This window comes from Rhipicephalus microplus, chromosome X (assembly GCF_043290135.1).
Source record: "Rhipicephalus microplus isolate Deutch F79 chromosome X, USDA_Rmic, whole genome shotgun sequence".
Taxonomy (NCBI): Eukaryota; Metazoa; Arthropoda; class Arachnida; order Ixodida; family Ixodidae; genus Rhipicephalus; species Rhipicephalus microplus.
The window spans coordinates 102,493,862-102,514,896 of record NC_134710.1 but is presented as its reverse complement, the minus strand read 5'-3'; positions in this window follow the sequence as shown (position 1 = coordinate 102,514,896).

Genomic DNA, 21,035 nt, shown 5'->3' with positions numbered 1-21,035 from the left:
ATAGATACAGGAAACAAGCGAAAAAAATCTCTCTCGAATTTGGACGTGCTGCAAGCAGCCACCAGAGCGCACCGGCCACGCGCTCGCGTGTTTTCTTTCATAAAAATGAATAATGTTCATAGACTTTGCGAAGTGTGTTTCTGAAAGACCGCCACCCCACTGCTCGACATTCAGGCCAAAAACAAGCATTTCTTATTATCGCACATCACAGTGGAAGGTGCGCTCAAACATCAGCTATGCACTGCCATCACCTTCCTGTTCCCACTGATTCTTCTGCTGCTGCTGCTCAAAAGCCAGTGCAACGTGGACGTGTCTCGCAATAAACCAGTACCTAGAAGGAGAGCGTCGTTATTCAAGTTATTGAAGACCATTGACGTTAAAGGATACTAATTTATCAGCTATAGTTTAGACACTCTGCCCAGAAGCTCATTGAAGCAGAATCTGATGCCACTTTTTTTTTAAGTGTAGTTTGACGGTGGTATTGCCAGATTGGGCCTCTGAATGCACCGATGATGGACCATGTACTTCCTCCTCTCGGCCGCGAAGCAGGGCGAAATGGTGATGGAAAAAGCGAACAGCTATCATTTTCGAAAATACTGACTGTTATATTAATGTGCAAAATATATAGGTTGCGTCGCCCCTAAGCCCCGCCGCGGTGGTTTAGTGGCTAAGGTACTCGGCTGCTGACCCGCAGGTCGCGGTGGGAATCCGGGCTGCGGCGGCTGCATTTCCGATGGAGGCGGAAATGGTGTAGCCCCATGTGCTCAGATATGGATGCACGTCAAAGAATCCCAGGTGGCCAAATTTTCCAGAGCCCTCCACTACGGCGTCTATCATAATCATATAGGGGGTTTGGGACGTTAAACCCTACATATCATTCAATCACTCAATATGTTACCCCTAAAACATAAACAAGAGATTGTATTATTGTGTACTTGTCTTAGCATCAAGAAATGATTAACGCAAAATGTCAAGTAAATAAGCAGGAGCCCACCTGAAATTTTTGAACCCAGAGAGGACCTTAAGGTAGCCATTTTGGCATGAAGTACATACAAAGGCAACCCTGATTCACGTTCTGACTTGCATATTAGGTTGACTAATTAGCCTGTTTCATTTATCCTAACATGTCCACAAAATTATATAAGTATAAAAATCAGATTATTGCTCTATTGTAAGAATAAATTCGTTTATGTGAATAATTGTACGCATTACATAGAGCACCACACTTTCCTAAGTTATCGGTAATATTTCTATTATATCTCCATTATTCTAAATCTGAATAATATTTTAAAAGCACTCGATTTTTGGCCAATCCCACATAGTGAATGTGCACCACGATCAATAGGTAAGCAACAATATTGAGCAAAATATACTTGTCTTGTCTTGTTGCCTACAAGATCTTGGCTCATACCCACAGAGGGGAATGGCCACACTTTACCTTATAATGGAAATTTTTTATGCACTGCTTGCGAAAAAAATAAAAAAATAATTAAGAACAATAATAATTTTACTTTAAACAAAAGATGAAAAAGTGCAGAAAAAATTGATAAACCAGAATATATAAAACAAATTAGCAAAAATGGCGAAGGGGGACAAAGAATTCGATATATCTGGCAGTACCACTAGCAGCGTATCTTTTCGGTTGCCTGAATGAGTTTATATAGCACTAACAGACAAGCACTGCGATCCGCACCCACCTATCTGGCTCCAAGCGATAAAAGGGTGGATGTATTAACTCCCAATCTGAACATACTAATAGGTCTCTCAAGAATTATTCGGTGCAGTGACGCGAAGCGGCGGCATGTGAGAAGAAAGTGATCTATTGTTTCCGGTTCATTGCGAACTCCATATAGGTTAGTTAATAAAAATCCTGACTTGTGGGGATAAAAATTTTTACAGCGAAAGCTTATGAGGGTCACCCCACATTGACGGGAAAGGCATTTTGCGGTGTTACATGTGAATTGCAAGTTCCGAAACTCCTGATTGTAGAAATGTTTTGTTGATTTGTAAGATTAACAGGCGTTTGAATCTACTTACCGTTCAGCGTGCGGATTCGATGAGGACTGTCGATTCCTTCTCATTAGCTAATGGTGTGATGTAAAGCAATGCAGACCAAATATTCAGTTTCAAGATGACTTGAAATATTATATCAGTTGCGCATATTATTATTTTTTTTTCAAAGGAAACACCGAAACTGCTGGGCTCTAGTCAAACCACTGCAACCTCTTCTTTCCGAGCGACGTTAGTAACGGCTTTATGTAAAGCGAAGACGATGAGGATCACGTGCTGTCCCAGCACAGGCATCTCAGCCAAGCTGTAGAAGAGATTACACGTGCCTTGTTCGAACGCCACATCGAATCGCAAGCCGTTTGCTCCACGTTCCAGAAGGATACGAGCACGAAGACACAACCTCGCATGCCACCTTTGACGAGACGGGTCGCCGCACCAATGGTTGGACACAAGGTGGCCTGTAGCATGGAGAAGCGAAAAGCGAACGAGCGCTTTGACTCGGTGGAACGCCGTTTTCTTCCGCTCAATCTGGTGAGCCTGGCTGTTTACAGCAGCAGCATGTTGAAGGGACGCTTTCGCTTCCTGTGTAGTAAGGTCGTCTGTCGAATCGAGAATGTGTATGTCTGACATGAAACCCTTGCATGAAAATTCGCTTTATATGTATACCTTAATCGCAGTTTCTGATAGAATCGCACATACTAGACTATGGTATCGTTTATCACGCTTGGACCTCCCGCATTTTTCTGCCAGAGTGATAATAGAGGTAAAAATACTGGACGGGTATTAATCTATCATCGTAATTTTTGTGTGTGTGCTTGCCATCATTATTGCGCAGCTGAACAAGAATCACAAAGCATCTTTCTTCTAAGGCCATACATGCGTCGGAATCATGTCTGTTTAACGTGGCACGCGCATTTCGCAAAAGCTTTTGAAAAACGTAGTTTGCGTAATAAAAACACGAAAATATGATTTTTACCGAATTAGTGTACAAGCGTAAATATTTCGGCACAATACAAGTATACAATAAACAACATTTGACATTGACTTCAACAACATCTTGTTAACTTGCCTGATCTTGCAATGGAAGGTGGTACCCAGTCTTTGGAGCAATCAAACAAACATCAGGCTTTGAGGCACCTCGCACGTTACTGACGACCTGTTCCACAAATGGAAGGACTCCACTACCAAGGTCGCCTGCCCGCTAATGCTTGTTCTAAAGTGTAGGAGATCATGCAGTGCGAAATACTGTTGCAAAGCTGCATTTCAAGTTCACTTGCGACTCGCTACTGATGTGAACATTTTATGAAAGTTATTCCATGAAAGACACAAAACTATTTCACCAAAGACAGAAATATTGCTTGACAATACCCGTTACACTTAGGCTGTCTAAAATGTTATTGTCTTAGTTATGTTGTAAAGCGTTTCGTTCATTTTTACGTGAAAACTGCATTACGCATTGTTTCTACGGCAAATCCGCGTTTCTTATATGCGACAGCAACACTTACAGGTTACCCACCCGTTACGTATTCTCAAAGCGATTAATGGAAACTGTTGATGTCCTTGGACACGTATTTACTCGGGTGATATACCAGCACACGCCAGCTATGAGCAGATATTGATATTCGTAAAATGATGGATAACAACGCCTACAACGGGCTATAGTATACGAAATCTGCCGTTACCACATCAACGCCGCCTTTACTCAATTAAAATCTAATCATAATTCGAGATATACAGAGACACCAAACTCAGCAGCTGTTCCCCGAATGTATATTTTTTTCTCGAAGGCTTTCAACAAGCTTCAGAATAGCCAGGACCACACTTCGCGCATCGAAACGGACAACGCTCACCTAAGGCAGAACTGCACCACCGACACCTTCTCGCCGCTGCTGTTCGAAAAGCAAATGAGCTGTGGAATCCTCTTGCAAGAAACCTTTACCAAGTAGGTGAACATTTTATTAAAGTTATTGAGTAATACAAATCATAAATGAACAATGCTTGGTAACGCATAACATCAAAATATACGCGATGCTCTTAGTCGGTATACCCGACAAGCTGGTCCAGTGTTTACGAAGCTCGAAAAGTATATCGAAGAGGCAGCGGGATAGAATTCAATCTGCACTAGTCGCATCTTGAATGGAAGAAAAAATATTTGGGCTATGTGAACGTGTACACGGAATCAAGTAGTAAGAATAAATAAGCGTTAAAGAACCCAAGCAATTCTAATTTTTGGAGCACTCGAAGGCGTCCTTTGTATAATCATGTCAAAGTTTTCGGGTACAAAACTATGCTGTTATTATTTTATTTGTTTGAATTGCCATGTTTTGAACGCATTTGCACAATATATCTCTTACAGTCAAGTGATAACTGTGTTAGACGTTCTTTTCTTGACGTGCACATAATATATTATTTTATTCTGCACAAAAACAGATTACCGAAGCCAACTTCATTGTTCCAAAAAGAAAATGAACGGCAGTGTCCTGATTTGTCGTATTTTTAATTGCACTCTTTAAACACCCGCAAGCACTGGTAAATTTTGTCTAGAGTTCGTTAAATGATGAACGATGTCTGCTGCTGTTGACTACTTACTAGGACTACAGATGATACGCGTTTACAACATCAACACATCTTTTGTCGATCAAAAGGTAGTTATGTTTTAAAATATAAATAAAAAGAGAATTATTGCCACCATAATTTTTCTCTCCGAGCTTGACAACACGCTAAGGAGCAACCTGGGGACACGCCAGGCTTTCCAGAACCTCAATTATCAAAACTAACAGCCTTCACGGAAGGCAGAACTGCACCACTGAGAAACTCTACCCACTGCTGTTACCTCTAGTCGAGATGACATTGTGATATAGAAGCCACTGCAAAACAACCGCTGCTGAAGTGAACATGACAGCTATTAAGAATCAGCAAATACAAATAACAATCGCATGCTAGAACTTTTGCGCACAAAGCACGGAGACGCGAACTTTTGCGCACACGGAGACGCAAACGAAAGGTTCACAAGGACCAGCGCAGTGTTCGTCAACGTTTCGTTTGTGTCTTTGTGTTGTATGCGCAAATGTTTCAGAATACAGCCAATGCACTTGCCAAGCTTTTAGTATTGTACCACTGGAGGGGTATTAGGCATTTTAGCTCTTTACAAACAGAGGTGATGGACCGTGCTTTCAGTATTGTAAGCCTGCGTTAGCATTGGCGGGTAACAAAAGCTTTGATTGATTTGTGGGGTTCAACGTCCCAAAACCACAATATGATTATGAGAGACGCCGTAGTGGAGGGCTCCGGAAATTTACACCACCTGGGGTTCTTTAACGTGCGCCAAAATCCGAGCACACGGGCCCACAACATTTCCACCTCCATCGGAAATGCAGCCGCCGCAGCCGGGATTCGATCCCGCGACCTGCGGGTCAGCAACCGAGTACCTTAGCCACTAGACCACCACGGCGGGGCCAACAAAAGCCTTCGTAACTAGCCCGCAAATATTTGGTCACTTCCCTCCCTGTGTCCAGCCTTTCCCTTACGTGCGCTGACAACCGGATCCCGGCAAGGCACTAAGTAACAGTTTTTGATTATTTCCCTCTCAGATTGTTCGACGCTGAAAGCACGCCGAAAAAGAGCGCATCTCCGGCTGCACAGGTGGGAGATCACTGTTATTTTTCCAACATGCGCGGAACACCAAAGCACAAGGAGATAGTGCATGACACGATCTACCAACTGCGAAAGCGCAAAGCATGGCCGGACTTTGAGCGCATTTGTCACATGCTCTACCAGCGGCACGGCCTGAGCCAAGCCGACGTTAGAGAGGAGCTCAACCTGCTCGTCAACTCCAAGGTGGTCGTCATAAAAGACTACAATGGAAACACGAGCTACCACAACGCCACGAAATGGGTTTGTTTCAAGATTTCATATATTTCAAATGCGTGTCCTTCTCAATTATACGCAATATTATAAGTGCTAGGCACTCTAGTAGGCGCCTTTGCTTTTGGAAAACCGAAAAAAGTTTTTCCTTACTGCGGCCAAGCTAATAGACAAGCTTTCAGCATCTGTGTGAAAGAATGATCATCAAAGTGTCTGTCAGTTTCTTGAGTGCTTCTGCCATCACAGTTTTGAAACCAATCGAAATGCGAATGCGCATTACTATTTTACTAAAAGTCACCCAGATTTCGCGTACTGTTAAAAACAACTTTTGTTACCCCTTGTTTCAATGTCCACTCAATCCGCGAAATACTTCTCTGCAAGGTCACCGCCCCACTGCTGGACATCATGGATAACATCAAACCTTGCGGAACATCACAGAACAGACTGGACGGGGTCCACGAACTTGAGCTGCGCACGGCTGACAGGATTCTCTTATCGGCGCTGCTACTGCTGCTCCTTCTGCTACCAGGGATATGTGGACGCCTCTCAGGGAGAAGCCAAAGCCCAGAAGGTGGGCATCATTGCACCAATCACAGAAAGCAGTCGTGACATATTATGCACCATGGCCAAGCTAATTGAGACACAATGCAGGATGTCTTCCAAGGACCATCTTCAATCCCCGTTCCAGCCGTTGTCAGGTGAAGGCGATGTTTCAAGCGAAGTTATCTCCAGCGTCTGCGACGGGCACCGCACGTCGTCCTCTGAGACGCAAAGCAGGGCGACACGCATATCGTAATTTTGTGAACCCACCAGCTTTAATATCACGGACTATCCTAGAACAATATAAGAAATAATATGTTTGTGAATGCTTCGATGTTCAGCGCGAAAAAAATAACCAATAGTTCAAAATGCCTATAAATATTTGTAATTAAAGCTCATTCAGGCGTCAAATATATGTGTCAATCATTTGAAACAATGCCCGCTTCTTGCCTAGCATTAGTCTTATATTCGTGCAGAAAGTGGAAACTTCCTAGCATGCTAAACATCACTTGGCGAACTTAATAGGGAATAGCAATAAAAAAATATGACACTGCTTGTTGACAGCAAGATAGAAAATTCACTGGAAGCGTTTGTTGTTTCCTTCTATAGGCATTATAATTTCTATATTTAAAATTTTGAGACGTCGCTTGAGCGTTAACTCACACTGGCAGCATTTGCTCCTCTTTTTTTTCTCCCCAATATCGGTCGCTGACTTCATATGTGGTTGCCAATGAACGCACGATGTGCACCAATAAAGTCAAAAGTCCAACATAGTAGTTGTCTATTCTTCCTTGCAAAGCGCTGATCTATTAGCATGGAATGAACAAGATGCCTAACCTTACAATATACGGTTGTTTTGGGGACTATGCAGCCTCAAACGAAAGATATAAAATTTAGTAATCATTTTGTAATATTTACGATTGAAAATAGTTCTATAGCTGAGTTACTTTCCTTGTATGCAAGTGAATATTAAAAAAGCGCAGTTTGACGACAATTACAGTAAGAGTAATCCACTCAAATTGATTTAGGTACCAATGTGCAGAACTTCCACCCTGGAGAGCACGAGCCGTATACAATATCCACTGACCATTATTTCGTGGGTAATATATACCCATGGATCTGTTAGCATCGTTTTGCAATTGTACACGAGTAATTTGAAACATATAGTGGTAATTGTTGGGAATTTACCATCCCAAAACTGCCTCATGAATATGAGAGACGTCTCAGTGGAAAGTTCCGAACATTTGGACCATTTGGGTTTTTGTGCACCTAAATCTAAGCACACCCGCCTAAAGCATTTACGCCTGAATCGAAAATGCGACCGCAACAGCCGGGATTGCATTCCGCTACTTGTGGATCAGTATTCGAGTGCCTTAGCCACCAGACCATTGTGGTGGATTTGTAAAACCTGCGCGAGTGTTCGACATGTTTCGAGGCTCGAGATATTTGCACATATCTTTGGCGTCATTTGTAATAACGCTTCGCAGAATAAAAAAATTACAGCCAAGTGACTTCGCCACCACATGCTTCAGACACCATCGATTCTCAAGGTACGCGAAATCTGCTGAATTATTAATTAGTTGAAGCTTTTCTGCCCTTGCACTTCTTTGGGGTTCACTATACAGAAACGCAGGACATACAAACAAGTAGGCATAACTACTTTTACGGAAGCAAAGCTTGTGACGTGCATAACCACAAATTTGGATGCCGGATTCTACCTCCTATTTATTTAATTTTTACAGCTATGGTCAAGTCCCCTTAGCTGTTAATGTCAAGATACTGAACTTATCAATAATTCTTAAATTAATAGCCGTTGTAACACAAGCCTTAGGAAAAAAAACATTTAAAAATTTTATTCAGAAAGTCAAGCAATACTCTTGATTCTCAATATACCCTTTTCCATGTGGTTTCCTCTCGGGGACACAGCAACAGGAACGTCTGCATAGCTCTCTGCGAACTTCTTAGAGTAGTAAGTTCAGCGCTCATTCGTGTGTTTGCTTTCCCTTGTCGTTTGTTGCGCTGTTGTAAGTATAACTTTTTGACACAAAAATATTTACTTTTAATCTCATGCCTAAGCAACCTTTTTAGCTGTACTTTGGTTATTCTTAATGAAAATATAGTACTTTGGATTGCCCACGTCATTATTCATTAACTTTATCGATCTCTACTTACTTTTTTCCTATGCAACCTTATGATTATTATATTTTATATTCTCTAGATGACTGACTATTTCATTTTGCTTTATCAAAATATTAAAATATTTTTCTCATTATATTAAGCACTGGTTTAATGGTCGATCCCCCTAGTGGGAACGAGCCAAAACATTGATACAGCAAGCAACCAAAAAATGCCAGGCCTGTCCGGAACACGCAGCACAGTCACAGCGCAAGCTGGAAGAGTGGCCTCGCAGAGCCTTTTCTAAACACTCTTTAAATAACTGCTGCGACTTTCTGGGTACCCACGCCATACTTATTCACGATTTTTGTGTAGTTGGCCAGCCTTCACTATGCTATCTTAAGTCTTTCTTCGGAGAAGCGTGCTATCCGCAACACACTTGCTAGGAATTTTGTGGAATTTTTTGGGCAATGGCTAACGATTATGAAAAATTTTGCCTAAAGTGGGTATGCGCCACAGTAATAGGTGATCAAGAACAAGTTTTCTAACTGGTTGGAGCATTGTACGACATAATCATTACGTAATTCGCATTTGATGACGCCAATGGTTGCTCCTTTGACCTTCAAAAAGACTTCATTACTCATAATAACGCGATTTCTTTCCCCACATCAAGTCTGCATAATTTCAGTTTAGAAACGATTCCCAGTACCGGCGTAGCTCAGTGGTAGAATACGGGGCTGGCACGCAGCGGACCATTGTTTATTTCTATCCTTGATGTTTTTGTTTACTGAGTTTTTGTTCTTGTTTCTTGCGATACTGGTTACGGACACCAGCGGTGGCGGCGGCTGTGGAAAACTACGGCGCCGCGCGTGACCCGTGTCGATATTATAACAGCTGTCGCTGTAAAAAAGCCATACATATGATCAGAATTTGTCGGAATGTACACGATGCGCCATCTCTCTTCGGTGGCTTATACCGTAACTGAATGGATAATAGGCGAAAAAATTGCATCTGTCGATAAGCTAGTTACCAAACATGACTCCCAGTTATATGCAGCCGAAGCACACAGGAAGATTACGGTTAAAAAATAGTGCTGCACTACAAACATCCCAAATTTCCAGAGTGTTTAATGTTTCACAAAGGGGCATCAGGCAGTTCAGTGGGTGACGTCCAATTGTCCTGAAAAGCTATACTCTTTCAATGGGATACTGCAATTTTGACATAATACTCCAGTGGGTCTGTGCTGAAAACATAACCAAGAGTCATTTTTACACACTAGTTTTCTTCGTGAGTTTTCATTATATTCACTCACTTCGCATTCAGCAGTGCAGCTCTGAGAAAGAGAGGTGCTGCGTATGTAATGGGGCCCACCCTGCAGACTCCGCAGACTGTACAGCAAAAGATAGGAAGCTTGCCATATTGGATATTGTAGAACGCAAGCGGTGCTCTCGGAGAGAAGCCGTTGCAGAAATGCAGGAGAGATCCAAAGGATATGCAGGTGTTGCAGCACGTAATACCACCGTCATGGATGTATCTCTCGCAACATCTATCGCAGAGGCCATAGAGAAGGCTACGGAAAAGGCAATGGAACGCCTCGCAAACACCTTTTTTGAAAGCTTGACACAATTGGTTTCGAATCAACAATCTCAAATACTAGGTGTAGCATATACGAACAATTGGGATCCTCAGGCAACAGTGGTATCGCAGCGTCCGGAAATAGACAGTGCGACAACACGTCAGTGATCGGTTTCTCCTGAGGCAGGGACTTCCAAAACAACGGAAGAGGGTGATCTAAGGGATAATTCGGAAGCATGTGCAGATATGGATACAGACTCTCATAAGGCTCTGAAGCGAACCCGATTTCCCCAATCAAAAAATTCTTCACATAATTCGAAATCTGAAAAGTATCTGTCCAAAAAAGAATTCTTTGAGAACATGTCTAAGTGTCACAGAACGAGCGCTAAAAATGGGCGCGCCGCCAAATTCTTGCGATAACGCGCAGGAGAGACGCCGGGAGGTCAAAAGAAAAAAAAAGAAAACAAACATCCAAGGCTCCCTGGGCGCGCGCTCTCCCCTCGGAAGCGTGGCTTCGCCGACGAACCTCCTCACCCCACATCGGCGGCCGAGCAAGCCCGCGAAATTTCTAGAACGAAAGAGGCGTGGTCACGCCGGGTTGAGTCATCCATCGCGGAGGGCATTCCAACCGTCTCGCCCTCTCCCCAGCCTTCGCTGCGTATCGCGCCGACGAAATGACGAGAACCTTCTGGAATCTCGCGCGGAAGGTATTTAATCGAGCGGCCGAGACGAGAGAGCAGGAGAAGACGGAAGTTAGCGCCAGAGCGCGTAGGGATTCCACCGTGTAGTCGGCGAAGGTTTTGTCCGTAGCGACAAAGCAGGAGAAGAAGAGGATTTCCACCTGAGGGGTGAAGGCTCGAGCTACAGGCAAGAGCGTGAGTTTACCGCTATCGAGCGAAGACGCGTGGCAACAGCTGCGTGTGTGAAGACGACGTGTTTCCGGCGAAGAAGTTTGAAGCTTGGAGAGTGGCCAATTGAAGACGCGAGGTTTCCTGGAAGAGAAACTTCGGGGCAGCGGAACAGCAACAACGCTGGACTTTGAGTGAGTGATTCTCGGAAGAGTATCATTCAGACTTTTGTTCCAATGACTTTGGACTGAATAGGTTTTCTATCTCTTTAGTCTTTAAGTGTCTTGGTTGTTCAATGCATGCGACTGCATTGTAGTGTGTATTGTTGTCTGTGTCCGTTGTTTAGAGTGTGGCTGATTGTACTGTGTAGTACGTTGCTTGATTAATGACATATTGTACTCAACTATTGTGGAGTGTGCTTACTTGTATATTGTTTTCGATCTGCCATTATTGAGAATATAATTTTGTTTGTTATCAACTCTCGGCTCTGACTTGTTCTTTGGGCCACAGCCGGCGTCTGCTGGCGTGCCAATAAGGACCACTTCTAAATTGTCCACGCTTTCGTGGTGCGGTTCGGGGTGCCCATACTTCGGCTCTTGGAATTAGCCCGGCGATCACCTCCCTAATTAACGGGACCTGTGTGCGACACTAAGAAAGACTTTTTGCGAAAGGACATTTTGGACCAAGCAGTTTCTGCGACGGTTCTGTCGTCAAAATAGGTTCACTAACCATATTACAGTGGAATTGCAGATCTATATTTTCCGCCGCCACAGACTTATCACACCTTTCTTCACAACTTTCCCCGGATATTATATCACTGCAAGAAACCTGGCTTTCAACCGGCCAGAAGTTCTACTTAAAAAATTATCGGCTATTTCGATTGGACCGACCTAGCAGAGGTGATGGGCTTGCTGTATTGATAGCAACTAAGTTTAGTCACAAATCTACCATCTCTTATTGTTGTGTGACTCCAGATAGTGAAATTTTGATAGTAGACATAATATTACCCGACGAATCTCCCTTCTCGTTTGTAAATGCATATTTCCCAGCCGAGGTGCGAGACACACGAAGTCTGGATAATATGTTCTCTGCCTGCAGAAAGGATATAATAATCACTGGAGACTTCAATTCACATCATGTGGCTTGGGGTTTTAAAACAAATTTAAGCGGAAAACGCTTGTGGGAATGGGCTATTCACAAGAATTTATCTTGTTTAAATTCGCAGTCTGCTACTTTGTCCGAGGTCTCTCTAAATCTGTAATTGGCTTGACATTTTCAAGCTCATCCTTAAATATATGTTCGTGGCAAACTTTAGATTGTGCTACTAACAGTGACCACCTGCCTATTAGTTTTGTACTGAACTTTCCGAGAATACATGTCGCCGAAAAGGCCCGCTCATTCCTCAACTATAGAAAATTAGAAAAATACTTGAGGGGTACTTTTGATCGCCGCAAGGGCATACAAGGTGACAGTAGGGCTATGAGTCTGCGTGCAGTGTTAAAAAAGATCAGTAAAAGACGCAAATTTTAAATTAAACTCGGCCACAAGAGGTTAATTTAGTCCATGGTTGACTGAAGAGTGCATGATGAGCTATAGAAAACGGAAAGCTGCATGGAAACGACTGCTGGTCAACCAATGTCCAAAAAATTTGTGTGATTATAAATTCGCACCAGCAGACTTCAAACGCGCAGTAAGTACAGCAAAAGATGGTTATAATCTGAAACGACATGATTACCTTTCCACGGCTAAAAACAGAAAAGCGCTCTTCAGATTTTTAAGCTCAAAAGATGTTACCACCCGCTGAAAATATTGACTCTTCCGTTCTTTCCCCCCGTGAACTCTCTAATTTAGTAGAAAATATTGCGAAAGGGTTCCAAAATAGATTTATGTCAACTATACCACTGCACATTGTGAACCGAATTTCTGGTGAGGATTTCGAGGAGGTTACTTTAGATGAGCTGGCAGAAATAATATGGCACTTATCTCCTTCAGCACGTGGACCAGACGGGGTAACAAATGCAACGATAAAAGTAATATTCGAGATTTCCCCAACTGAAGTACTTCATCTGGTGAATTTTTCTTTGTCAAAAGCTTAGATACCTGCGGATTGGAAGCTGTCTAAAGTGATTCCACTTCTTAAAAAGCAGGAAAAGGGATTCGCCTTAAACAATGTAAGGCCGATATCACTCACGTCAAATCTGGTTAAGCTAATCGAAAAAGTTTTGAATGCCCGCGTAATGAAATATATTGATAATAACGCAATACTAAAACCCAGTCAAATTGGTTTTAGATCCGGTTGCTCAATATAGAGAGCCGAATAGAACTGGCTCGGCGTCGGCGCCAATACTGTGCATTAAATACTCTAGATTTTACTGAAGCGTACGATAGGGTTGAGCATTCAATTCTATTAAAACAGATGGAATATCACCACTTTCCCAACTACATCACCGCATGGGTGTCGAAGTTGCTGCTTTAAAGATGGGTACTCGTCGAATAGATATAAGCAGACACGTGGCGTACCACAGGGGGCTGTCCTGTCGTCAGTTTTATTTAACATTTTCTAAAGCTCCACTCCATCAACTAAGGATATTCAGTTATATGTGTACGCGGACGATATTGCTTTCTTTGCAAGTAATACCGACCTTCAATCCCTATACCAGAGTTTACAAAATTATCTAAATATGATAGAAAGATGGCTTAAAAATATTCATAAGACCCTGAACGTAAAGAAAATTGTGCTTCTTGCATTCTCTTTTCTGCAGCCTATCAACATCTCGTTAATGTACAGTAATGAGCTCATTCCACAGGTGAATTCCCTTAAATATTTGGGCATTCTATATAATGACGCATTAAATTGGAGAAGTCACATTGATGATGAGGCAACACGGGCCATGGGGTGGCTACGGCCACTCCAAGGCAACACGGGCCATGGGGTGGCTACGGAAGCTCGCAAATCGTAAAGCGGGTTTAAGAAGAGATGTGCTAATAATGATATATAAACTTTATGTGCGGCCAATGATAGAATTCGGATGTGTATTATTTTCTGGCAGTGCAGCTTATAAAATGAGACCCCTAATACTGCTGGAAAGAGAAGCGTTGCGTTTGTGTCTGGGTCTATCAAAATTTGTTGCAAATAACGTGTTGTATATAGAAGCTCGCCTACCTTCTCTGCTAAATCGGTTTAAAATTCTTACTGTGCAAGCATTCTTAAAGATATACAGTTCACACCAAAGACTCTCATTTTACGCTTTCATTCAAGAACCGGCTTTATTTTTCGAAACACATTGGCCGCGATTACACACCCCGCAAATAATATTTGCACAAGCGCTACTACAACAACTGAATGTAAAAATTAAACATATTGGTCTAATACACAACCTAAAGTCAATGCTTAGCATACAATTTGATGATATATTTCTTCATAACACAAAACAACTGGCACATGGGTACATAAATGACAAGTAAGCAGATTATCTATCTCACTTAGAGATAAGCAATATCATTGCGACTGATGCATCTGTGTCAAAAGAAAAGGCTGGGGTTGGCATCTTCTCTCCTTCTCTGGACTGGTCTTTTTCGATTTGACTCCCAGATTATACCCCTGTATTTATTGCAGAATTATTAGCTATTGTTCTTGCCCTACGCAAATTGCCCTCAAGCGAATCATTAGCAGTTATCATTACAGATTCTTTATCAGTATGTAATGGACTTTCTGCGGCAGTAAATGCAGAGCTGATGAATACGTTTCGGCATTTAGTACCAAAAACGTAAAAAAACTGCATTTGCTATGGGTACCGGGCCACCGCGGATTATATTTGAACGAAACAGCGGACTCTTTAGCAGCAGTATCCCTGAGTGGGCCCACCATCCCAGTTTTGCCAGATACGGCTTACGTGACAGCGCTAAGGTTCCGAAATGCTTGTCTGCAATGGGGAAAAAGCAATTTGGATAAATTCCAAGATTTCGAGCATTTGAGGTATTGCTGGAATAAACAATGGTGTGTATCTCGCCAGTTAGAGGTCACTTATACCAGATTGCGCTGTGCAGTTCCACAACTAAATTATGACCTTAACTAAGCTCGACTCAAGGCGTCACCGCTATGCATTTAGGGCAACGAATTTGAAACAATTGAACATTTCTTTTTATTCTGTCATCGTTATTGTTATAAGAAAAAAAGATTTTTAGTAGCCACATTACAAAAGCTAGGAATACAAGTAAATCTACCAGTAATTTTATCACTTGGCGGAACTTCATTTGGTTACTGCCACAGGGATGTATGCTCCACGGTGTTTGATTACATCAACGCAACTAAAAGATTACCGTGCTAGTGAACCCTAACCTTTTCAGGTCTTTAGTTTATAATTCGTAGCTATGTCTGTCAAAAACAAGAGACGGTTTGACCGCTTGCTCAGCGAACATTTTTGTTTATTGGTAGTATTACTTCTAAACTACTTTTCAGATTGGCTTTATTTTCATTCTAGTTTTATTTAGGTATCCTGACGCCCGGTTCTTGGCCCATCCTCCTCTGTGGGTGAGCGCCATCCATCAGAAGTCATCATCATCATCAGCTGCCCTGCCTGGCTGCACGCACAGATACGACTGGGCTTCTTCGGACGCATGATCACATCGCCAGCAGCGTCAACTTCGTTCAATTGGCTTTGCGGGAGGAACCCTCAACTCCGTATACCGCTCATCATGGAGCAGTTCCCAGCGCCAGTCTTCGACACCAGTCTGATTCCATCATGTCGAGGCGAAAGCGGAGGAGCTCGGTGATTCAACAGAATGCCAACATCAGTATACGATAGGTGAGCCACTCAGATCACAGCAGCGTGTTACTGAAGTGGGGCGTTGTTTGAGGAGCTTGCTCGTAAAGCTCGTGGCCTCTGTGGCAACCGCTGGCGTGCACACCACTGTTGCCACTCTAAACTTCAACGGTCGCAGCTCTAGGTCACCGCTTCGGTCACTTCTCCGGTGATTCCAACAATGCTTACTAGATGGCACGCCACCAGTCAAGGCGTCCGTTTTTCGATAGCCCGCGCCCTCGGCTCCTAGCGAGTACGTCTACTTTGTTCTCGGCGCTTTGTAGACACGACGCATGAGTACAGATATCCTTCCGAGCGCCCACACCTGCCTGATCGCAACCCTGTTGAAGAATGGATGATAGCTCCACGTCTGCCATTTAGGAGCTGAGCGTTTGACTCGCAGCAGCGGCCAGTGTGACATGAAGGGGCATTTGGTTAACGTGCCGATCGACGTGGCCAACACTCTGCAGTGGCGGCCGTGAAACGTACCTTGCAATGACAAGCCTTCCACGGAAAGTGGTCTCGCCAAGAAACGCGCCGTGCGCCTCCGAGCAAGCTCCTCTAACATTATTCATTTTGTGGATATGGCGTTGATATTTTTGTCTTTGTTTTTTTTAATATTGTAAATTAAAATTCAGGTCGAATAGAGCGGTATACGACATAGAGAATATCGTACGACTGACCACACGGCTCTATTTTATTATAATACTTCTTCCTATGGCCAGAAAAAACTCCCACAGGATATATGCGGATAATATCTCGTAGAGGTATATAGTTTGTTACCGCAATAGCGCATGGTCTACTCTACTGAATGACTGGCTTGATTATAAACGTTTTTTTATTTCTATGCCAATTTCGTGCCACAGGAAGTAAAGTTGTGTAAAACGCTTAGTGGCGTTAAGATATATCGCCCTCTTTTGATTATGCACCACTAACCACTAATAAGCCATGAACAGACACATCGCGTTCGGCCCACGTTCATGTCACGTGCTGCCGTGCTGATGCCACGACGATAAAATGTTGAAGTAGACGCGAAGTGGTCCGCGCAAGTGGAGAAATATATCAGTTGGTTTCATGTTTAAATGTAGCAGTATCGTTCTTCCTCTGCCTCTCCGCTACAGGAACAGAATGCAGTGCGCCGTAGTTTCATCAGTAACCATGCTTCCATGGTGACAGATCGGTCAAAGGTTGGTGTAGTTGGTGTCAGTTTTCCGTTGAAGCTTCTAGAATGCTATTCCATAGTGCGGTACCACCACTGTAACAAACCGGCAGAGGAAGAAGAACGGTGCTGCCACATTTATTTACGAAAACCAACCAATTTATTCCTGGACCACGCATGCCTCCTCGCGCCTATTTCGACCTCGTTGTCGTCCCTGCGTCGGCACGCGTCACGCACATCTGCATGGATATCGTGTCAACCTATTACCCTTTAATGCCTAAATTGCTACACCAACAAAACATTTTGTTGTCATTTTCCAGCTTTAAATAGCTACCTTTAAATAATTCTGCAGGTAAACTATCTTAAATTACACTTTTATGCATACATTTTTTATGTCACCATCTCAAGACACTACGAAGTAAGTGTTTAAGGTGCGAACATTTGTAAACAGATAGGGAACAGTCAAGTGCCTCAACTTTAACACATCAGATTAGAGTATTAACAGCAGGTTGTCTAAACAAATACTACAGGAGAATACAAGACGCAAAAAGATTTCGAATGTTCTCTGCACAATTATTGACATAGTATTCAACATGCCTGTCTGAGAATCGTACTACTTATTCATTTTAAATTGTGGGCTGAATGTACTTTTCTTTACAGGTGGCCCTTTGCCTTTGAAGACCTCAAAGCAACACCCACTATGTTGGCACTTGGCCCGTCAATGTGGACGAGCTGTGCGAATGGCATGACTGCATGCACATCCGGCATTTAACCATTCCCGCTGCTGCGACTGCTGCTCAATCATGTCACTTCGTTACCGATGTCTCTCGCAAGAAGCCACAACCAAAGAGGTGAATATTATTCCGAATTATTGTTTGGTAAAAAGCTGGACTAGCCAGTATAGGCTGCACAAAAATATCCGCAGAAGAAAAGCGACAAGCAAAGTGCCATGTACGTGACCATTTCGACCATTAAAAGTTTCATTTGGTAGTCGGAGCTCATCATGCATTTTTTCATTTTTCGCGTGCAGTTTCTACTTTTCACTCACACTGTCCTTGGGGTGTATTGCCATGAACGTTTGTGAGAAAGAGCAGCAACAAATTATTATTTCATATCAATCAAAATGTTCCATTCCTATGGAAACGAACAAACGTTCATTGAAATCAAGCACGGTGGATTACAGCGCACAAGAACTTAATTATGTGATTCACAATCACGGGTAGAGCACTGCATATACCTACACACGAGCTTCGCTACCAATTGTTCATAGTGACCGTATCCAGCGTGTTCACTGTCACGTTTTACGAAGGGTAACATGAGAGAGCGTGGTATTCGTGCTCCGGCAAATGCTGGCAGTGCTGGCAGAGGGAACGAGAGCAACCATCGCCTAATTTCGCGTCGTATGGTAGAAATAAACACAATCAGTAATCGATGTTATGGAACCTGCGGCCACATCGACCTTTTCCCTAGTCACCTTGAAGGGGGAAGAGGTTGAAATCTTGCCGCTGGTTCCATATCACCAATGACTGCTTGCTTTGCTCACCAAACGTGTTGACGCCTAAAAAGGCTCTGGTTGATCGCCTTCACGCTTGGAGGTGCTGTCAGCAGCCACCAGAGCGCGCAAGCCACGCGTTCGCGTGCTCCCTTTCATCAAAAATGGCAGATCCCACATACACTATAGGAATCGATGATATGCGAAGCACAATGGAGGAAGGTTGGTATGTCACAATAAAATCAGCACAAGGTTACGAGGCGTACGCAAATTATGCCGTACATGATTCCATTTCAGTATTACCTTGTTTACACCTGGTATTTGTGTTCGTCGTCTATTCACGTCACGTAATACCAAATTTTCTGTACTCGAAGCTAGAGAAACGGCCACGAGCGCGCTATGAATGTAGCATGCCGTCATGTTTTACATGACACGCATCACATGATTATCATGTTTGGACGTTTCATCTACCTTCGTCGTCCGTTCGCGTCACGTAACACCAAATATTGTAATGTAAAGCTTGCAATACGGTTGCGAGTGCGCTATGAGCGTAGAATGCAGTCCTCTTTCACATGACACCCTTGTCACGATTTCCACTGTCACTTATGTTCTCCAGGCAGTTATGTCATACCAAACCAGTTTTGCAAACTTGTCATGTGAACGAAACCAGCCCAAGAGCGGCAAGACTATCAGATGTAAATCATGACATTCATGACATACATGTCATGTTTTTCTTGTTATGACTAGTCGTTTATGCTAATTTTGCTATTGATCCCATTATGGACAGACAGACAGACAGACAGACAGACAGACAGACAGACAGACAGACAGACAGACAGACAGACAGACAGACAGATAGACAGATAGACAGATAGATAGATAGATAGATAGATAGATAGATAGATAGATAGATAGATAGATAGATAGATAGATAGATAGATAGATAGATAGATAGATAGATAGATAGATAGATAGATAGATAGATAGACGGATGGATGTAAGGATGGGCGGACTTAATTTGGTTCATTGAAACGTGCTTTAGCACGTTGCAGGCCGCTCCCGCTTCGGAACAGAAAGAGCAAGTCTCCCTGCTCAATCGCGGGCCCGGTGGACAGCCCATAGCTGTTGTTGGAGTCCGGAGCTTGCAATAGAACCCTCCCATTTTGACAGCGTGATGACTTCCCCACAGCGTAACGCGGGGCACTGCCAGAGCATATGTTCCAAGATAGCTATATCGTCGCAAAAGGAACATGTATTAGTTGGCTGTATTTCGGGATAAATTTTGTTCAATAGCGCGGGATTAGGGTACGCCTGACCTGAAGAAGCCTGAGTGTCAGAGCCTGAGGTCTGCTTAGTTTTCTGTGTGGTGAAGGGTATTGTCTCCACTCCAGGTAAAGTTATTTTGTCAGTTCATTATATGAGATGAGAGAGTCACGGTTCTTCAAAACATCATCAAAACATCTCAAATACGCGGATTACTAGTCCTCGCGCAGCTGTGTTGGCTGACTCGTCGCGCAGCTATGTTGGCTGACTCGTTGAGATTGGGTGGGGCTCCCTCAATGCGTCCGATATGAGCTGGGAACCAAACGAGTGTGTGCGGCTCAACGTCTTTGTCCCGAAGAATTCATAAAACTGGTTCCGATATTGTTCCCTTGGCAAATGCTCGGATCACCGATCTCGAGTCGCTGTAAACTGTGGACCTCCTGTTATCCAGCAAGGCTAACTCAATCACCACATGCGGTGCTATTTCAGCCACCATCGTCCGGACCATTGTCGAGTAGGTGATACTGCTCTCGTAGTATATGCTCACTGCCGCATACTCCTTCCCCTCGGGATATCGGGCCGCATCGATGAAGAAGCAGCGCCGGCATGTTCTTGAGCCCTTTGTAGTAGAGCCGTTGCCGTGGCCCGTCTTCTACCCTCGTTATGCTCAGGGCGTGCATTTTGTGAGATGGGGACAACGGTGATTTGTTCTGTTTGTTGACGAGGAATGCTACAGAAGTGAGACGTGATTTCCGTCGGTGAAATCCGCAGCTCTCGCAGGATGTTTCTACCAGAACGCGTGGTGTACGGCCTTGCGAAGCGCGCCCTCTCCTGCTCCTCTACAGTTTTTTCCAGCGTGTTGTCCATGGCGAGGCGGAACAGTCTATCCGTCCTTGTGTACATGGGAAGCCCGAGAGCTCTCTTGATGGCCTTTATGTATGACGTGTTGAGCTTATCACGATCCGACCTCTGCCAGTTGTGCATGGCTACAACGTAGGTGAAATGATTGATTGATTAATTGATTGATTGATTGATTGATTGATTGATTGATTGATTGATTGATTGATTGATATGTAGAATTTAACGTCCCAATACCACCATATGATTATGAGAGACCCCGTAGTGGATGGCTCCAGAAAGTTCGACCACCTGGGGTTCTTTAACGTGCACCCAAATTTGAGCGCACGGGCCTACAGCATTTCCGGTAGGTGAAATGGCCCATCACAAAGGCGCGCACCAATCTTACAAGGTTATTTTCTCCAAGTCCCTGTTGCCTTTAGCAACCCTTCTTATTAGTCTGACGCCATTGTCAATTTTTCTGGCGAGACTCGCGACCATCAGGTTATTGAAGCCGTTCGACTGAATGG